Source organism: Phyllobates terribilis, unplaced genomic scaffold (genome assembly GCF_046119375.1).
Source record: "Phyllobates terribilis strain yellow unplaced genomic scaffold, ASM4611937v1 Scaffold_2__4_contigs__length_985480577, whole genome shotgun sequence".
Classification (NCBI taxonomy): domain Eukaryota; kingdom Metazoa; phylum Chordata; class Amphibia; order Anura; family Dendrobatidae; genus Phyllobates; species Phyllobates terribilis.
Window position 1 is genome coordinate 420067633 of NW_027362762.1, and position 17774 is coordinate 420085406.

The following is a 17774-nucleotide window of genomic DNA, read 5'->3' on the forward strand; positions in this document are numbered from 1 at the left end:
CTCCAGCCAGGAACAGACTCGGTCGTACCTGCACATTTCTAAGTGGGAGTACCGTCGGTCTGCTCCTCGGAAATGGGATGTGTGTAGTGCATGCAGCCTACCGAGCTCAGTTCCACACTCCATCCTTACCCGGGAGTGGAATATCACACCTCTGGGTTGAGGTGCAATACCCCTGTAGCAGCCGAATCCTCAGGGTGCTACAGTTCCACAAAGTCAACTATCTCTGCAGCCCTCCAACAGATGGGCCTTTATGGCAGAGTGGCCCGATGGAAGCCTCTCCTCAGTGCAAGACATGTGAAAACCCACAGAGTTTGCTCAAAAACACACAAAGGACTCCCAGACTATGAGAAATAAGATTCACTGGTCTGATGAGATGAAGATAGAACTTTTTGGTGATAATTCTAAGCGGTATGTGTGGAGAAAACCAGGCACTGCTCATCACCTACCCAATACAATCCCAATAGTGAAACAGGATGACTGGTTGCAATTGAAGGAAACATGAATGCAGCCAAGTACAGATATATCCTGTATGAAAACCTTTTCCAGAGTGCTCTGGACCTCAGACTTGGCTGAACGTTCACCTTCCAACAAGACAATGACCCTAAGCACACAGCTAAAATAACAAAGGAGTGGCTTCAGAACAACTCTGTGACCATTCTTGACTGGCCCAGCCAGAGCCCTGACCTAAACCCATTGAGCATCTCTGGAGAGACCTGAAAATGGCTATCCACCAACGTTCACCATCCAATCTGACGGAACTGGTAAGGATCTGCAAGGAAGAATTGCAGAGGATCCCCAAATCCAGGTGTGAAAAACTTGTTACATCCTTCCCAAGAAGACTCATGGCTGTACTAGCTCGAAAGGGTGCTTCTACTCAATACTGAGCATAGGGTCTGTATACTTATGACCATGTGATATTTCAGTTTTTCTTTTTTAATAAATTTGCAAAAATTTCTACATTTCTGTTTTTTTTTCAGTCAAGATGGGGTGCAGAGTGTACTCTCATCGTGCTCCGCCTGCAATGCATCCTCTTTAATTGAGAGCAGAAAGCGTTTCAGAAGACAGAGAAGCGGGATGGTGACGCTAATTATGGCATCATTGTCGCTCACCATCTTGGTGGCGTCCTCAAAGTGTTGGAGGATGGTACAGATGTCTGACATCTATGTCCACTCCTGAGGTTTTATGTGTGGAGTGTACTTTAATGAGAAAAAAAATGAACGTTTTAGAATTTACCAAATGGCTGCAATGAAACAAAGAGTGAAAAATTTAAAGTGGTCTGAATACTTTCCGTACCCACTGCATGAGAGTGCTTATTCCTCATAATCATCACAGAGAAAAACTATTGTTTGTAAGGTAAATTTATCTTTTAACCCCTTCCTATATTAGGATGTGAATTAATATCCTGGAAAGGGTTCTGCATTTGTGGTACAGTGTCCATTTTAGAACATGATCAGATAACAAAGTCAAACATCAGAATAATGTCAGTTTGAGGCTAAATACCCTGTCTGAGAATTGACTTTGACATCTGACTTTGATATGTGACTTTGACATATGAAGTTTACATGTGACTTTTACATCTGATGATTATAAACATTTTAAAAAGTTACTTTTCGCTGCTGGTGCTTGAATCCAAAACTCTATGTCTAGACGACGGGAAACTTACCATTGCGCTATACTCTCAGTTGAAGACATCTAGGCGTTCTATTTGGTGATGTGATTTTCAGTGCAAACCTGTCTGAAACTCATTGGGACTTATACAGAGACCTCCTCCAAACCAATTTCAAATGATGTGTGACTTTGATATGTGAGTTTGATATCTGACTTTCTTCATACATCAGAATCACAATGACTTTTAGATACCCTGAGTAGTTTCATGGTTGATCACATAAGCCAAGAAAAACTGCTAGTCGTCACCAGTTGACCAGATGGCTGAATGATAAAGCATCAGCCTCAGAAACTGCAGCTTCTGGTTCAAATCCAAGCAGCTGTAGAATTTTTTTTAAAGTATGCTTAGTTAGCACACAAACTACAGGGATGTTTTACTTTTAATCTGTGACATTCTAATTGTCATCCAGATGTGTTAAGAAAGATTTTCAGACACGCTTTCTATTTGCATGGTAAATCACATAGCCAAAGTAAATTGGGAGGCACTAATTTATTATATATCTGTTTCCAAGTGACTGTACATTCGCATAATTTCTTAGGAAGGGGTCTAATGATAAAATTTCTTTATTGTACATTTTTCTTTCCATCCACCCAAGAACTGGCTGCAAACTCTCAATTTACTTTGGCTATGTAATTTACCATGCAAATAGACAGCATGTCTAAAACTCTTTCTTAACACGTTAGGATGACAATCAGAATGTCACATATTAAAAGTAAAACATCTCTTTAGTTTGTGTGCTAACTAAGCATAATTAAAAAAAAAAAATCCTAATGCTCCTGGGATTTGAACGCATAAGCTTCAGTTTCTGAGGCTGATACTTTACCATTCAGCCATTGCATCAAGTGATGATGATAGGCAGTTTTTCTTGTCTTATGGGATTAACCATGAAAATACTCAGGGTATCTAAAAGTGATTGTGATTCTGATGTGTGAAGAAAGTCAGATATCAAACTCATACATCAAAGTCACACATCATTTGAGTTTGGCTTGGAGGAGGTCTGTGTATAAGTCCCAATGAGTTTCAGACAGATTTGCACTGAAAATCACATAACCAAATAGAACGCCTAAGTTTCTTCAACTGAATGTATAGGTCAATGGTAAGTGCAGTGTCTTCTCAACATAGAAACTTGGGTTCCAGCCCCAGCAGCGAACAGTGACTTTTTTTTATTATTATTATCATCAGTTGTAAAAGTCAGATATCAAAGTCACTTATCAAAGTCAGATGTCAAACAGTCACTTATCAAAAGTCACATATTAAAGTCAGTTCTCAGACAGGGTATTTAGCCTCAAATTGACATTCTGATGTTTGAATTTGATATCTGACCACGTCCTAAAATGGACACTGTATTGTGGAGATGGCTTAGGAGTTAAGTTCCCTCCACACACTGGCTATAATATTTCTAACAGCCACAGTAAGGCTGTGTGCCCACGATGCGTTTTCCAAGCGTTTATGCTGCGGAATTTACGCAGCGTAAAAGCTTGATAAACCTTCCCCCATGGTCTCCAATGCAATTCCGCACTTTCAATGCCCATGCTGCGTATTTTTCCGCAGCGTTTATGCTGCGCTCAAAAATACGCAGCATGTCCATTAAATTTGCGGACACGCAGCGTAATCGCCGCCATTGACTTGCATTAGAAGGCGCCAATACTCGCTCAACACTAGTCACAATGAAGAACACATGGTAAATTGAAATCAGGATATCCCAAGATGGGTGGTTTTACCAGGTAGTCTACTAGTTCTTCCAATACCTCCTGGTGGTCTGCTGTTCAGAGAATGGGCTATTGGGACGAAACTGCGTTGTTTCTTGTAAGCCCGGTCCTACCCGCGTTCTTCTTTTTCTCCGTGGGTGTTGTTGTCCCTGTCATCCCCCCTAGAGGAGCTATAGTGGGGTGGCAATCCTGGAGAAGTTCTGAACGTAAGTACGATAGTAGGAGAGGAATCCTAAGATCTGCCTCAACTCCCCAAAAGTAGAGGGCCGCTTGTCTTTTAAGGCCAGTACCGGAGCGATTTCTGCTTTGTCCATGGTATATCCTTCTCCGGACACAATTTTCCCTAGAAATGGGACTTGCCTTTTGAACAGTTCACACTTCTTTGGGGTCAACTTAACTCCATGTTGTTGATACCACTGTAATACGGTCCTCATATGTTCAACATGCTCCCGGAAGGTTTTGCTGTGTACCACATTGTCATCCAAGTACGGCTGGCAGATATCATCCCTCAATCCTTCTGGACATGTCTCCGTGCTCCTCTGGAATTCTGCTGGGTCTGAACTGAGACCAAACGGTATGCGGATCCAATCCACGGTGTGATGAATGCTGTCAAAGGTCTACTGGACTCTTTAAAAAAACCTCGATGGTATGCATTACCCTGATCAAGGACAGAGAACTAGGTACTGATAGGCTATCCAGCATATCTTGAATCTTTGGTATCGGGTGCCGATCAGGTACTGACTTTCGGTTTAGTTCCCAGTAATCACAGCCGAGTCTCAACGTACCGTCCTTCTTCCTAACACAAACAATAGAAGAGGAAAAAGATGACTTTGACTTTTGGACCCAACCTCTGTTGATTAGGTCTTGTAAATACTCTTTCACTTCACGTGTAATGGTTTCGGCACAGACATGTAACTTCTGGTTACTGTGGTCGTGTCTTTCAAATTGATTTTCAACTGCAACGACAGAATACAGCCTATATCAGAGTCATCTTTGGAGAATGCATGACACTCTTCTCTCAGCATCTGTTTTGCTGCCGCTCGATCTTCAGCACACAAGTGTTCCAGGGGTACTGGGGGATCCCAGGACCCGGAGGTGGGTCATGAAATTTCTTCCCCTGGGCAACTCCTGTTCCTTGGTGGGGAGACTGAATTCACGGTAGACCCCTGGGCGGATCTCTCACTGGTTGGATATACCATTTTAACGTTTTCAATGTGACCTAACACAGTCTTTGGATCCAGTCTAATTTCGTGTTTCGTAGTATTCATCACCGGTACTGTCACTCGAGCAAACCCACCAGTAGGAATCGTAAACACAGTCTCACCTTGAACTAGGCCTTCCGGAAGTTCTGAGGAGTCTTTTGGCACGAACAGTCTTTTCTGGATTTTTCTTCCCGATTCTACCCGGACTCCACACCTCACCCCCACCATTTGGTTTGCAGGGATGATGGTTGGGCGCCAGCCTATCTTGACTTCTTTTAGGTCCATTGTATTCTGTGCTTTCTTTACTCTATGAATCACATTTTCTGCCACAGCATTGGGTATGATAAGTGATGTGTCAATTGCATCCACCACCAGCGTCCCTGACTAGTATTTTATGATGACCTCACTGATTACATTATAACCCAGGATAGGATCCTCTGCCATGTTCTGATCACTGGTCACGAGAAAAGGTACCAAAAGCTCAATGGTGTTGCTGTTCTTCATGACCCTTAGTTGGAAATTCACTTCCACCCAGCCCATTAAAAAGGATTTAGGTCTGGTTGACAGCTTTGCCGTGGACTTCCAATGGGCCTAAGAGTTCTTTTAGCGATCGAAGGCAGGTATGTGGCAGGTAGCGCCTTCTCCATCCTTCATTTAAAAGGCTCGCTTGGGCTCCTGTGTCCCACAGTGCTTTTACCAGGAGTCCATCTAGCTGGCACTGTATAAAGCACCTTTCACCGATTAGGCTGATGAGGCTGTCTTTACTGACCATGGAATCCTCCTCCCAGGAGTACATCGTTTGACCTCCGCACTGGCCATTAAGTAACTGATGCCCCTGTCTCTCTTGCAGCTGTTGTAGACGGGAGCACAGTTGGGGATAGTACTGATGCAGCCATTTTATCTCATGCGCCGTTCTGGGGTTTGGTGAGATTTGGATTTTCTTCTAGGGCCTCCTCCGTGTCGCGGTTACCAGTCGCCCTGCACTGGCAACCTCCTGTCTTTTAACCGAAGCGACCGTGACCATTGGCATTCCTTGGCATAATGTCCTTCCTCACCACATCTTAGACAGTGGACACACACCGTAGTCTGATTTGATGAACGGCAACGCTATATTCTGTTTTGGAACCCACTCCAGGGTCTGAGGGATACAGATTCTGGCCTTGAACGAATCAACTTTTTAACCTCAATCAACTCAGCTCGCAGTTCTCCTATTACTTCTTCCCAGTCTCGGAGGTGGCACTGGAGGGTCTCCATGATTATCTTCAGACTGGCCACCGGGGGTCTCCAACTTCAGCTGATTCATTTTGGTGATTTTAAGAGCAGAGCCTTTCTTTAACTTTTGTTCGCTCTCTGACTCACTCACTTTTTCAATTAGGACTTCGTCCAGAATGCCAGGATCTTCTAGGCACTGTTTCAGCTGCAACTTGATGTCTTTGCTAATTAACCCCATTCCCAATGATCTCAAGAACTTCTTCTGGACTAGTCAAACCTTTCCTCCGCTTCTACATTTCTGGATGCAAACAACAGTCTATCCTTCAGTTCAATTGCTCTGAACAAGAAACTTTGTGGTGATTCATTATTTTTCTGTGAGAGGTTAATGAGTCGGCAGAACAATTCTGAAGTACTCTCTTTTTTATAGTGCCCCTTTAAAATCATCTTCAGCTGTTGCAAGGTCAATTAACTCTTCATTTCTAGCATACTACAGAGATTCAATCCTGGGCTCATCACTTTCACCGACCCCTCAATGATTTTATCTGGCTGGTAGCCTTTCTGTAAGCCTGCATTGATCTGGTGCAACAAGTTCATATAAGACAGTTTGTCTTTTTGTTCACACTCTCCAATCTGTCACAGGATCTTGAATTCTTTCCTTATGGTGATTTTTGGTGTTAGAGAGAACTGTGTTCATGATTTATCTAACCCGAGCAGGTTAAACGTTCTGTCTGAGTCTGTCACCCTTTCAGAGGTTTTGGTCGATTCCTGCAGGGCTGTTGTTAGGGCTTTGAGTTGTTCTTTCAATTCATGTAGTTCAGTCTGCAGATGGAGATTCACGCTTTTCAGGCCGGCGCCAGCACCCGGCTCACCTGGGCAAGTGTTGGGGCCCTGAGCAGGCGGGGGACCCACTCGCCGTCGGGCACTCTATCGCGCTATTGGACCCGTGAGCGGAGGAGAGCGGTGTCAGCGCCCGCTCCCCCCCGCTTGCTCAGGGTCTCGGTAGCCGGTACAATACTTACCCCTCCCTGTGCCTCCACAGCAGCTCCGGTCTCTTCCACATCCTCTGACTGTGACATCTCAGGTCAGAGGGTGCGGTGACGTCTTTCCACCGTGCCCTCTCCTGAGCCGTCACAGTGCAGAGCGGGAAGACATCAGCGACGCTGGAGTCCAGAGCTGAGTAGCGGCAGCAGGTGAGAAGTGAGGTGAGTATTTGTTTTTTTTTAATGTATGGAGGCATGGGGTATTATAAGGGAGGTGGGGCGACATCCTGCATGAGGCATTAAAAGGGAGGGGGGGTGACATCCTGCATGGGGCATTAAAAGGGGGGGAAGTGACATTCTGCATGGGGCATCATAAGAGGGGGTGACATCCTGCATGGGGCATTATAAGGGGGGGTGACATCCTGCATGGGGAATTAAAAGGGTGGCTGACATCCTGCATGGGGCATTATATGGGGGGGAACAGCCTGCATGGGGAATTATAAGGGGAGAACAGCCTCAATGGGGCATTATAAGTGGAGAACAGCCTGCGTGGGGCATTATGTGTGGGAACAACCTGCATGAGGCATAATGTGGGGGGATCAGCCTGCATGGAGCATTATGTGGGGGCACAGCCTGCATGGAGCATAATGTGGGGGCCAGTATTCTGTATGGAGCATTATATGGGGGCTAGTATCCTGTATGGAGCGTTATAAAGGGGTCAGTATTCTGTATGGAGAGTTATATGGGGACCAGTATCCTGTATGGAGCATTTTATGGGGACCAGTATTCTGTATGGAGCGATTCGCCGGTTTCTGAGCTATTGTGAAATTTACAATATATATTGCTCATGTAATGTAAGAAGTGAAATCTTTGGCCTTTTACTATATATATATTTCTCTTCGGTATCTGTGCATCATGAATCGTGGTATGTGTTAAAGGGGCCCACTGAGACTCTTTCACCCAGGGCCCACAAAAACCTGGAGCCGGCCCTGCCACTTTTGGTAATTGGTGCCGCCCCTCCATCCTCCAACTTCAACCTGGTTAGAAACTGTGTTAGCTCCTGGAGGAACGTCCCCATGACGTCTTCAGCTTCTTTCTCCCCCAGCTCATCCATTTTTGCATTAATGGCAGCTAACAGTTGTCTGCTTTAGAAATCTGTTCTTCTGACATCTTTATATGTTCTGCTACTGTTCTCAATTCACAGGTTAACTGAAGAAGCAGCTAACTAATTCTATCCATTTGTACTTCCACATCCATTGCTGCTAGTAAGTTTTCTTTAGGGCTGGTCCCCTTTAACTGGTGTTACAGAGTTGAGTTGAGGTGCTGTGCTGCTGTGTTTTTCCAGACAGTTTTCCTCTTCTCCCTCTACACGCTAATTCCCACCCAGGACTCCCTGTACGGGCCATCAATGTTGCACGCATGTCGCTAGGTTCAGATAGGGGCGAGACAGGTTACATGAATTCTTTGGAATCCTGGGAGAACTGTTACTCAGGGCGACCATAGACCATGTGCTGCAGCTTCTATCAGGCACACAGGGGTATTGACCCTTAGATACAGACACGTAGGTTGTTTTACTTGCTGACCAGACACACTTGACAAGAGTCCTTTTAAACAGTAGAACAGTAGCATTTAATAAGAAGCCGCACAGCCAATGCAAGTTAAGTCTTATGAGCAACAGGCTCCAGTGACAAACAGTACAGTTTCCTTAGCAGCACAGCAGTTCACAGTCAGGAAAACACAGTTGTAATGCAAAGGCACATTAATGAACACAATATTCTTTATAGCACAGTGAGATGGAGGAGGGTTTGCTGAGGGAGATGATCCCTGTGACACCATTTCTTCAAGTCCTTATCTTTCTACCTGACAATACCCTGCACTGCTAGTTCAGGAACTCTACCTGACCTGTGCTTAGCTTCACTCCTGACTTGAATCCTTTTCTCTTGCAGGGGCGCTTCTGGGAGATACAGAACACACACACCACCTTTCTCTTTGGCTCCAGCCAGACAGTAAACAATTTCCCCACAATCCCCATGGGGCTCTGCTAAAACACTCTCATTGTCCTGTGACTGTGTTAACCCCTCTAGTTGCTGGATGCTTCTGGGGCACAACACTTCCTGTCTCCTGTGCTCTGTGTTAAAGCAGCAGCACTACTTCTGCATGTCACACATAGATTTTCTGAATGTGCCCACATTCTATGGGTTGTCATCACACACAATTAACGCCCTCACTGTCCTAAATGTCTGCAGCACTGCTGGCAGACCTAACCCGTCATCTGCATCCGGGACAGTGGCATTTTGTGGCTGGTTGCTAATACTACAGCCCACAAGGAAACATACCAGAAACAAATCCTTATTCACATTCGAAGCTCAACCTTAGCACTGAGTTCTCCTTTACTCTACTGGGCTGGATTATCACAGCTAACCCCTTAACTGGACCTAACTGCAGCCCAGTATCACCTGTATGCTGATGACACACAGATCTACCTCTCTGGACCTAATATCACCTTGTTACTAACCAGCATCCCACAATGTGTGTCTGCTATTTCATCTTTCTTCTCTGCTAGATTTGTAACACTTAACATGAATAAAACTGAATTCATTATCTTTCCACCATCTCATTCACCCCCCCCCAACTGACCTATCCATCAAAGTCAATGGCTGCCCACTCTCCCCAGTCCCGCAAGTTTGACTCTGATCTGTTCTTCAAAGTCAGATCCAAGCCCTTTCTACTTGCTGCTGACTCCAACTCCAAAATATCTCCGGGATCTGCACATTCCTCCACCATGAATCTACAAAATATAAAGAAGACACCAGCTCAATTGGACTCAGGCGTCATTGAAGCACGGAACACAAGGAACCACTCGCTTGAATTGTTCAATAAAAAGAGAAAAAATTCCAGCTTCAAGCATAGTCCAAAAAAGAGTATTTTATTCTATAAAAACAGATTCCATAATCAATTCAGATAGGTAGAGAGCAACGCGTTTTGAACACCTAGACCTGCATTCCATGTCAAAGCTCAGGTCAGGTCTAGGCGTTCGAAACGTGTTGCTCTCTACCTATCTGATTTGATTATTGAATCTGTTTTTATAGAATAAAATATTCTTTTTTAGACTATTCTTGAAGCTGGAATTTTTTCTCTTTTTAATGAATCTATAAAAACACCAGTGCACACCCTCATCATCTCCCACCTGGACAACTGCAAGCTCCTGCTCTGTGGCCTCCCTTCTACCACTCTTGCACCCCTCCAATCTATCCTAAACTGTGCTGGCGGACTAATCCACCTGTCACCCTGCTATTCCCGTTTCTCCCCTCTGTCAATCCCTGCGCTTGCTCCCCATTGCCCAGAAACTCCAGTTGAACAGCCTAACTTTGGCATTCCAAGCCATCGAAAACCTGTCTCTTCCATACATCTGTGACCTAGTTACTCTGTACTTACCTGTGCGCAACCTCCCATCCTTCCAAGATCTTGTTCTCCACGTCCCTTTTATCTCTTCTTGTCACAATCGCATACAAGTTTTGTCCCGTGCATCTCCCCTACTGTGAAACTCTGTACCCCAACACATCAAACTGTTACCTACCATGGAAACTTTGAAAAGGAAGTTGAAGAAGACCCACTTCTTCTGACAAGCATACAATCTGCAGTAACCACCCTCGCTCCACCATAACACTTCACGACCAGCTGTACACTGACCTACTGTATCCTCACCGATCCACTGTAGATTGTTTGTGCGCACTCGTGGACAGGCTCCTTTCTCCTCTTGTACCACTCGGTGACCCCTTTTCACATGTAAAGCACCATGGAATAATTAGCGCTATAATAATAAATAAAAATAATTTTACTACTTGTCAATTGATGGCACTTTCCTAGTGTCTGCCCCTAATTTGATGTGTTTTGGCAGCTTTTGGGCCAGTTTGAAGGTGTTGTGTATGGGTTTGGTTTTGCTCCCTATTGAATCCAATGGCGTTCGGCTATGTTCAACGAATATTCGACGAATAGATCGGCGAATATTGCAAATTCGACGATCGTAATCCAAACTGAATTTTGAAATATTCGCTCATCTCTATTCATGAGTCCTTCTTTAAATTTTTAACTAAATGGTACTACATTCCCACAAGGTGGAAATCTGTTTTTCTGACTGTTCGGACAAATTTTGGAGAGATTGTGGGCTTAGAGCTAACCTCTATCATATTTTCTGGGATTGCCCCAAGATCAGGAAGCTATGGGATATCTTAGTTCTTTTAAAGAGAATTACCAACATAAATATTCCTAATATTCCTTGGGAAGCCTCCCTTTTATTATTTTCAATAGACATAGATGACTTTCCTACTAATTCCAAATTCATTATAATACATACCTTTCTGGTTACGAAACATTTGTTGGCAACCAATTGGAAGTCATCCAATATTCATTCAATTGAAGATATAATAGATAAAATATCATCCCATAACACATTCGCACTATCCTCCGCAATTTAGAAATGATACTCTTCAAAAATATAGCGTCAAATGATATCTCTGGAATAAAGAATTCCGATCCAAGACCCATACCACCACTAATACAATTGTTTGACATGGTCAGAATATTGAATACCAAACTTTAATTGATTTTATTTTCTCAGGTATTTGTTTGCAACAATAATTTGAGTTTACAGCATAAACTCATGTTTTTCTATAATGTAGTAATGCTCGGAGACCTAGCCTCCCCCATCCTTTTCCTTTTCCTCTTTTCATCTCACTCCCGTTATCCTGGCCAATAAAGTTTGTTAACTTTCCTTCCCTCCTCACATTTCCCCTACCCCTTTTCCTTTTACCCACTTTATTCCCATGCTTTATTATCCCTGGTTTAAATGTTTGACTTTATAATCTTGAAAAACTCAATAAAAATAATTTGATGAAATATGAGCATAGCCTTACTTTAATTAAATCAGTGACATACCTATTATCTATGGACCTTACACAAACCTGACCATATTACAAATATCTCCAGTCCATCCTTTTTTTCTCAATTAGCTACGATTGTTATATCATTGTACAATTTATATCCATATTGGCTCAATAGCCGGTGATAAGTTAATTTAGCATTATTTATAATCCCCTTGCCGCCACAAGTGGTTGCACATCTGGTCTTTTAGAACCGAACCATGTACCTTCTGGATGTACCATGTTCTTTTGTCTTATTGTTTGGTAATTTGTTTGTATGGCTTATTATTTCGCTTATTTTTCATCTCAATTGTAAAGCACTACAGTATATAAAAGTGTAATATAAATAAAAATTGCATGTCATTGATATAATATCCACATTTGGATCAGCAAAACCACCTACTAGACAGAACTTTTCCGTGGTGGCTAGAACAAGTTTAACTATCAGTGCAGCTCTGACTTATTTTAACTTTATTTCTAAGTATTTTCTTTTTTTCATTTGCCTATTGTATAACATTGACAGAATTGACTGAAAAGCAGGAACTTAGTCAGGAACTTACATACTAAATCTGTTGACTTGAGCTTAAAGATCAGCAGTGAACGAATCCATTTACAGAGATCAGCACTGGAGAATTCCACGGTCAGAAATTTGGAAATTTCTTACTAAGTAATGGGTTTCTGTTTTTGAAGGAGGATTCAGAAGCCAAACAACTGAAGCCTGCAAGCCTTGAGTGGTTCAAAAGCCATATTTTGGTCAATCTGGCCACATGATATGAATCTTCAATTCATAGCTCCTGATCTGTAGCACTCCTCTATAAAAAAAAATCTTACGTAACCCCAGTGCCGTTGTTCAAAGGAGTGATGGTGATTACACCCACTGCTCAGTTACTGGTTTCATATACTAGTTATATGCCATGACTTAGCCCCTATAAATAAAATGTGCATTTTTTAACAATCTAGAACAATTTTGTCTTCTGTGACCCCGCTCCACCGCCCCCTGTAAGCTACCATAAAGTCGGACTATAAGATACACCACCAATTTATTAAAAAATGTTTTTTTTTCTATTTTCCTCCCCAAAATTCTTATGGTCTGATGAATCTTATAGTTTACAAAATACTGTAAATATTTTGCTTCTACACATAATAGTATAAAATAAAGACTCAGACACATCATGGAAAGTTTAAATAGTGTGAAGTTTATTATATGCTTTATATGTGCTGGTTACCTCCCATCACTCACAAAGAGCGTACAGCAACACTCAGGACAGGAAAAACCCCCAGTGGAGGAAACCTGTAGGGAAACCATGGCTGCTGTAAGACCCTTCCTCCGGGCATACTAAGGGAGGTTACCACTATAGAATACAAGTGTGAAAAAATAACAAGTGTGTGTACAGTATATAGTGTGTGTGCATGTGTATATATATATATATATGTACATCATAAGGGGTGTCTGTGTGTATGTTGTCTGCGTACAGTAGGGTGTGCATTTTCTGTGAGTGGCTATGAAGAATACTTATCATCTTTCTCCAGTTCTTCATCCGTCATGTCGTCTAGATGTTCTTCTCCTTGTGGATCTCCTTTGTAGTCCAGCAGCTATGTTCCCTGTCCAGCAATGTTCTTCTTCTTGTAGGTCCAGCAACTATGTTCCCGTCCGGCAATGTTCTTCTCCTTGCAGATCCAGCAGCTACGTTCCCCGTCCGGCAATGTTCTACCTTTGTAGTCCAGCAGCTATGTTCCCTGTCCAGCAATGTTCTTCTTCTTGTATGTCCAGCAGCTATGTTCCCGTCCGGCAATGTTCTTCTCCTTGTAGGTCCAGCAGCTGTGTATGATGAGCATGAATCTGCTGTTTTGATTTCTTCTGTTGTCTCTGTACGGCATTAGATGTTCTCAGCCTCTTCCCTCTTGCATGGAATGATGTTACACAGAGAGCAGGATAGGGCATTATTCCTCCTGAACCAGCGTACTGCCCAGCTGTGATGGACGTTCCTGTCTCTCTTCCATGCCCAATAGTCAGGGTCTTGTGCCATGATCTAGAATGGAAAAAGTAATTATAGTCAATGTTTAAAGGGAATATGTCACCAGTTTGCATATATTTTAGACCTGATGATGCTGGTATGATGACTTTGAAAATCCATGACAGAATGACTGTATAATCACTTATTAAAGTTTTCCTGCTTGATAATAAAACGAGCATTGCATGAGTCCTGCTCTGGCTGCACTAATAAAATGCTCAACCTAATATCAGAACTACATAACCATTTTAACTTGGCTTTTCAAAGTAAATACAACTGCTCCATCAGGTCTTAGGGATTTATGTATGTGTACTGTTTATATTGTGATATCTATTTACAGGTCAGCTTTATATTATTGATGCTTTATGTTGCTAACCAGATCACAGGTGGCCCGATCCACCCAAGCCCGAAATCCCATCCTGGTGAGCAGTACATCGCGTAGTTGTAGTAGTCGGTCCTTCTTCATGCTCCACGTCCATCCGAGGGCCCAGCGGTAGATCTCCCGTTGATATGGCACGTCCTCTTCAAACTGGTTGGCTAAAAACCTGGAAGGAACAGAAATGAAACCAAATAAATTATAGTACACTTCAGAAGAAAATACAAATGCAATTATCATGTATTTAGCTGAGTGGTAGAAGAGATATTTTGGTTTTACAATGAAATAAAAAAAAGTTATTCATAGACCTAAATGTGTAATAATAAAAGAGACTCACAGAGCTGGAAAGAAGAAAGTTCTGTATTCTGAAGATCGCAGTCCGGCTCTCCTAAAGTAAGCGATGACCATGGCGAGGAGATACTAGAGGGATGAGAAGCAGAGTTAGTGGGTATATAAAGTACAGAACATATATATCAATATATTCCTATGTTTGGTAATATCTGTCCACTATTACATAAGAATAAGCCCTTTATTTCCCTAGGATTTTCTCAAATCTGGATGATTTCTTATCCTTCACTACAATAATACCTTGTCGGAAATCTTAAGACAGCTGTCCCTTGCTAGAAAACACCTGATGTATTCTTCTTCTACGGAAATGAGAAAAATAGAATTATTTCACTATGAACTTTTTAATGCTATTAATCTTAAATTAAAGGGGTTGTATAGCACCTAATTAATGGCTTATCCTCAGGATAGCTCATCAATATCAGATTGGTGGAGATTTGACACCCGACACCCTCTGATCAGATATTGAAGAATTTTCAGATAAAATAGATTAATGTAGAAATACCTGTCACATAATCTAATACTTTGCATCTGAAAACCTTGTAAGGTGCAATGAGTCTTACCAAGGAGTGTGGTGAAAGCTGCCCGCTCTTCTGGCTGCGGGATGTCATCTTCTGTCTTCCTCCTCTTGGTCTCTTCCTGGGTGGCAGACCGTGAACTGTGATAAAAGAGATAGATGTTATAGTATTTGGCCTCATGCACACGGTCGTACTATGGCTACACATCATTTCTGAGCTGTAAGGAGCCGTAGTAGAAATCTATGGGCCCATCTTGTACTTCTGCCTCTGTGTATTCATGACTGAGTGGGAATTTCTCATTGATTCCTATGTATTTTGGGTTCATTCACACTTGTGCTTTATTACAGGGGTCTTTTGATTACTGATGCACATTCATAGCAGTTTGTGCTGACTGATTATTTATGATCATAATTTACAAATGTAGCAGCCGCCAACATACCCCTGCTGTGCAATTAGTGCAGAACAGTGAGTTTTCAAATTGTATGGGAACGGCCGCTCTACGAAAATAGCAGCTCCTACTTCTCCAACTCCATAAAGAGCTGTTCTATCCAAAATATCCAGCAGAAAAGCGAGCGTGAGCATCTCCATACCAGCAGTCCAGCAGTTACATTCTGATGGGTGATCTCCTCATGGGGGATCTGATATTAGTTCTGTGCTGTAACTGGTATAAATAAGTGTAGTGGTGGCGTGTAATGGTCACTATGGATCTGCTGGTGTCAGTGTATGGAGGGTGATGGCTGCAGTGATGTAACCTCATCTACTTACCACTCCTCTTCATACTGGGCGATCAGTTCTCTCTTCCGCTTCCTCATGGCCATTTTTCCTCTTCTTCCTGGAAACTAACATATAGAAAAAGTAAAACATGAATATGCAGAGCATGACTCTTTCTAAAGACTCCCTAGTAGAGTAATACTACTAAACTAATGTGTAACCCAACACGTAACTAGCATATCCTGCATTACATGTGTTGTAGTATTGCAGCTTTATTGACTTGATTGGTACTTAGTTGTAATGCTCAACATGACCCATTGACAGAAGTGGCGCTGCAGCTAGTAAACAAAACAAACCCTATTTTCTACTTAAAGCACCACTCCAAAGTTTTGTTTTTTTATTAGTGCTGGAGTGGCGCGTAAATGTAAGACCTCTGCCCCTGTTCTACTCAAATTCCGGCAGCTTTACATTTTACCAACGTCACTCCGGTCCCGCAGTGTCATCTTGTTCCCGTAACTTCTAACTGGCCAGAAGTCAGAAGTTAAGTCACAAGTCAATGCAAGTCTATGAGAGACAGAACGAGTCTCTCAGAGATGTATTGAAAACTGACCTCCGCGCCACTCCATGAAACACTGGAGCTGCCGACAGGTCACTTTTCACCGGAGACCAATAGGAGTGACGCTGGAAAAGGATGAAGGTGGCGGCAGTTGACTATGAGACAGGGGCAGGGGAATTACATTTAAAGCACCACTACAGCGGTGAAATAAAAATAAATGCTGCAGTGGCGCTTAAAAAAATAAATAAAAAAAATTGACTGGTCATCTATGTCTACCCAGATTGATTTTATGTCCTATGATAAGAAAAGCCTTCACATATCTACATTATACTGACTGTACTGTGACTCGCCATAGAAACCTCTGTATATATCCGGTCCCTCCACGTATAGTAATTGATGATCCAGTACAATATTCTTCATATCTCCACTATATGTACGTATGATATAACTATTACATACAGGCTAATAATGAGCATGCACTTCTATATATTAGATCGGGGAATTTCTAGGAGAAATATGTGGCCCAGTGCTCTCTTATATTTACACATCATTATCCACAATTTAAATATTTATTTAAAGTCTCTAAATTTTACCCTCTTTATCCATAATCACCCCGTTATCTGTACTTTGGTTTTATGGTGAAATCATTTGCTCTTTTATATCCGGTTGCTTTCAGTATAGAGCCCACCTGTCTGTATTCGGGAGGAAATAAATCAGTTTCTTTATCACACAATGATACTCACCTCTGTAGGGCGGCAGGCAGCGGCTGTCAATCAATCAGCAGGTAACAATCCGGGTGTAAATCAATCAGAAGGTAACGATCCAAATATAAATCCAAAAAGTGTCGCTTCTATAGATCAATAAGGAGCCGGTCCTATCTCTAAAAGAGCTATCGCAGACTGGCACCAACTGACGTTTTTTTTCTTGCTTTGAATTCCAATCCTGCGATTCTATTGGTTGATGGTTGCGGCACATGCCATGATGATGCATGCGGTGATAAATTTAAAGGTAAAGTGCATGCTTATAATATTATTAGGAGATACAATGTATTACTTTTATATCCATCTTAGTAGTTTTCCTCTTTATTCCTATTAGTGTTATTTGGGGAATTTGTCATGTTATTCCCTCAGCTTGCCCTATTCTGCCAGGCTTTCAGATTAACTGATGTTTGGGAAATGGCAGCAGTGAAAGCCGCATGCAATAATGGTGACACTAAAGTCATGTGATGAGAGAAGTGGGATGTATAACATGTTCACTAGACCCTCCAATGTATATGGAGCAAGAGAATAATTGTCACCTGCTTTCTTGCTTCCTGTAAAGTCATTATTTAACCCTTTAATAACGTGGTCTATTTATATTTTTGCATCTTCATTTTTTCCTCCTCTTTTCCCAGACTCATAACTTTTTTATTTTTCTGTCCATATAGACATATGAGGGCTTGTTTTTTTGCGGGATGAGTTGTACTTTTGAATGGCACTATTCATTTTACCACCTAGTGTACAGAAAAACAGGGTAAAAAATTCCAAGCAGGGAGAAATTGTGAAAAAAATGCAATCAGTGTGATTACA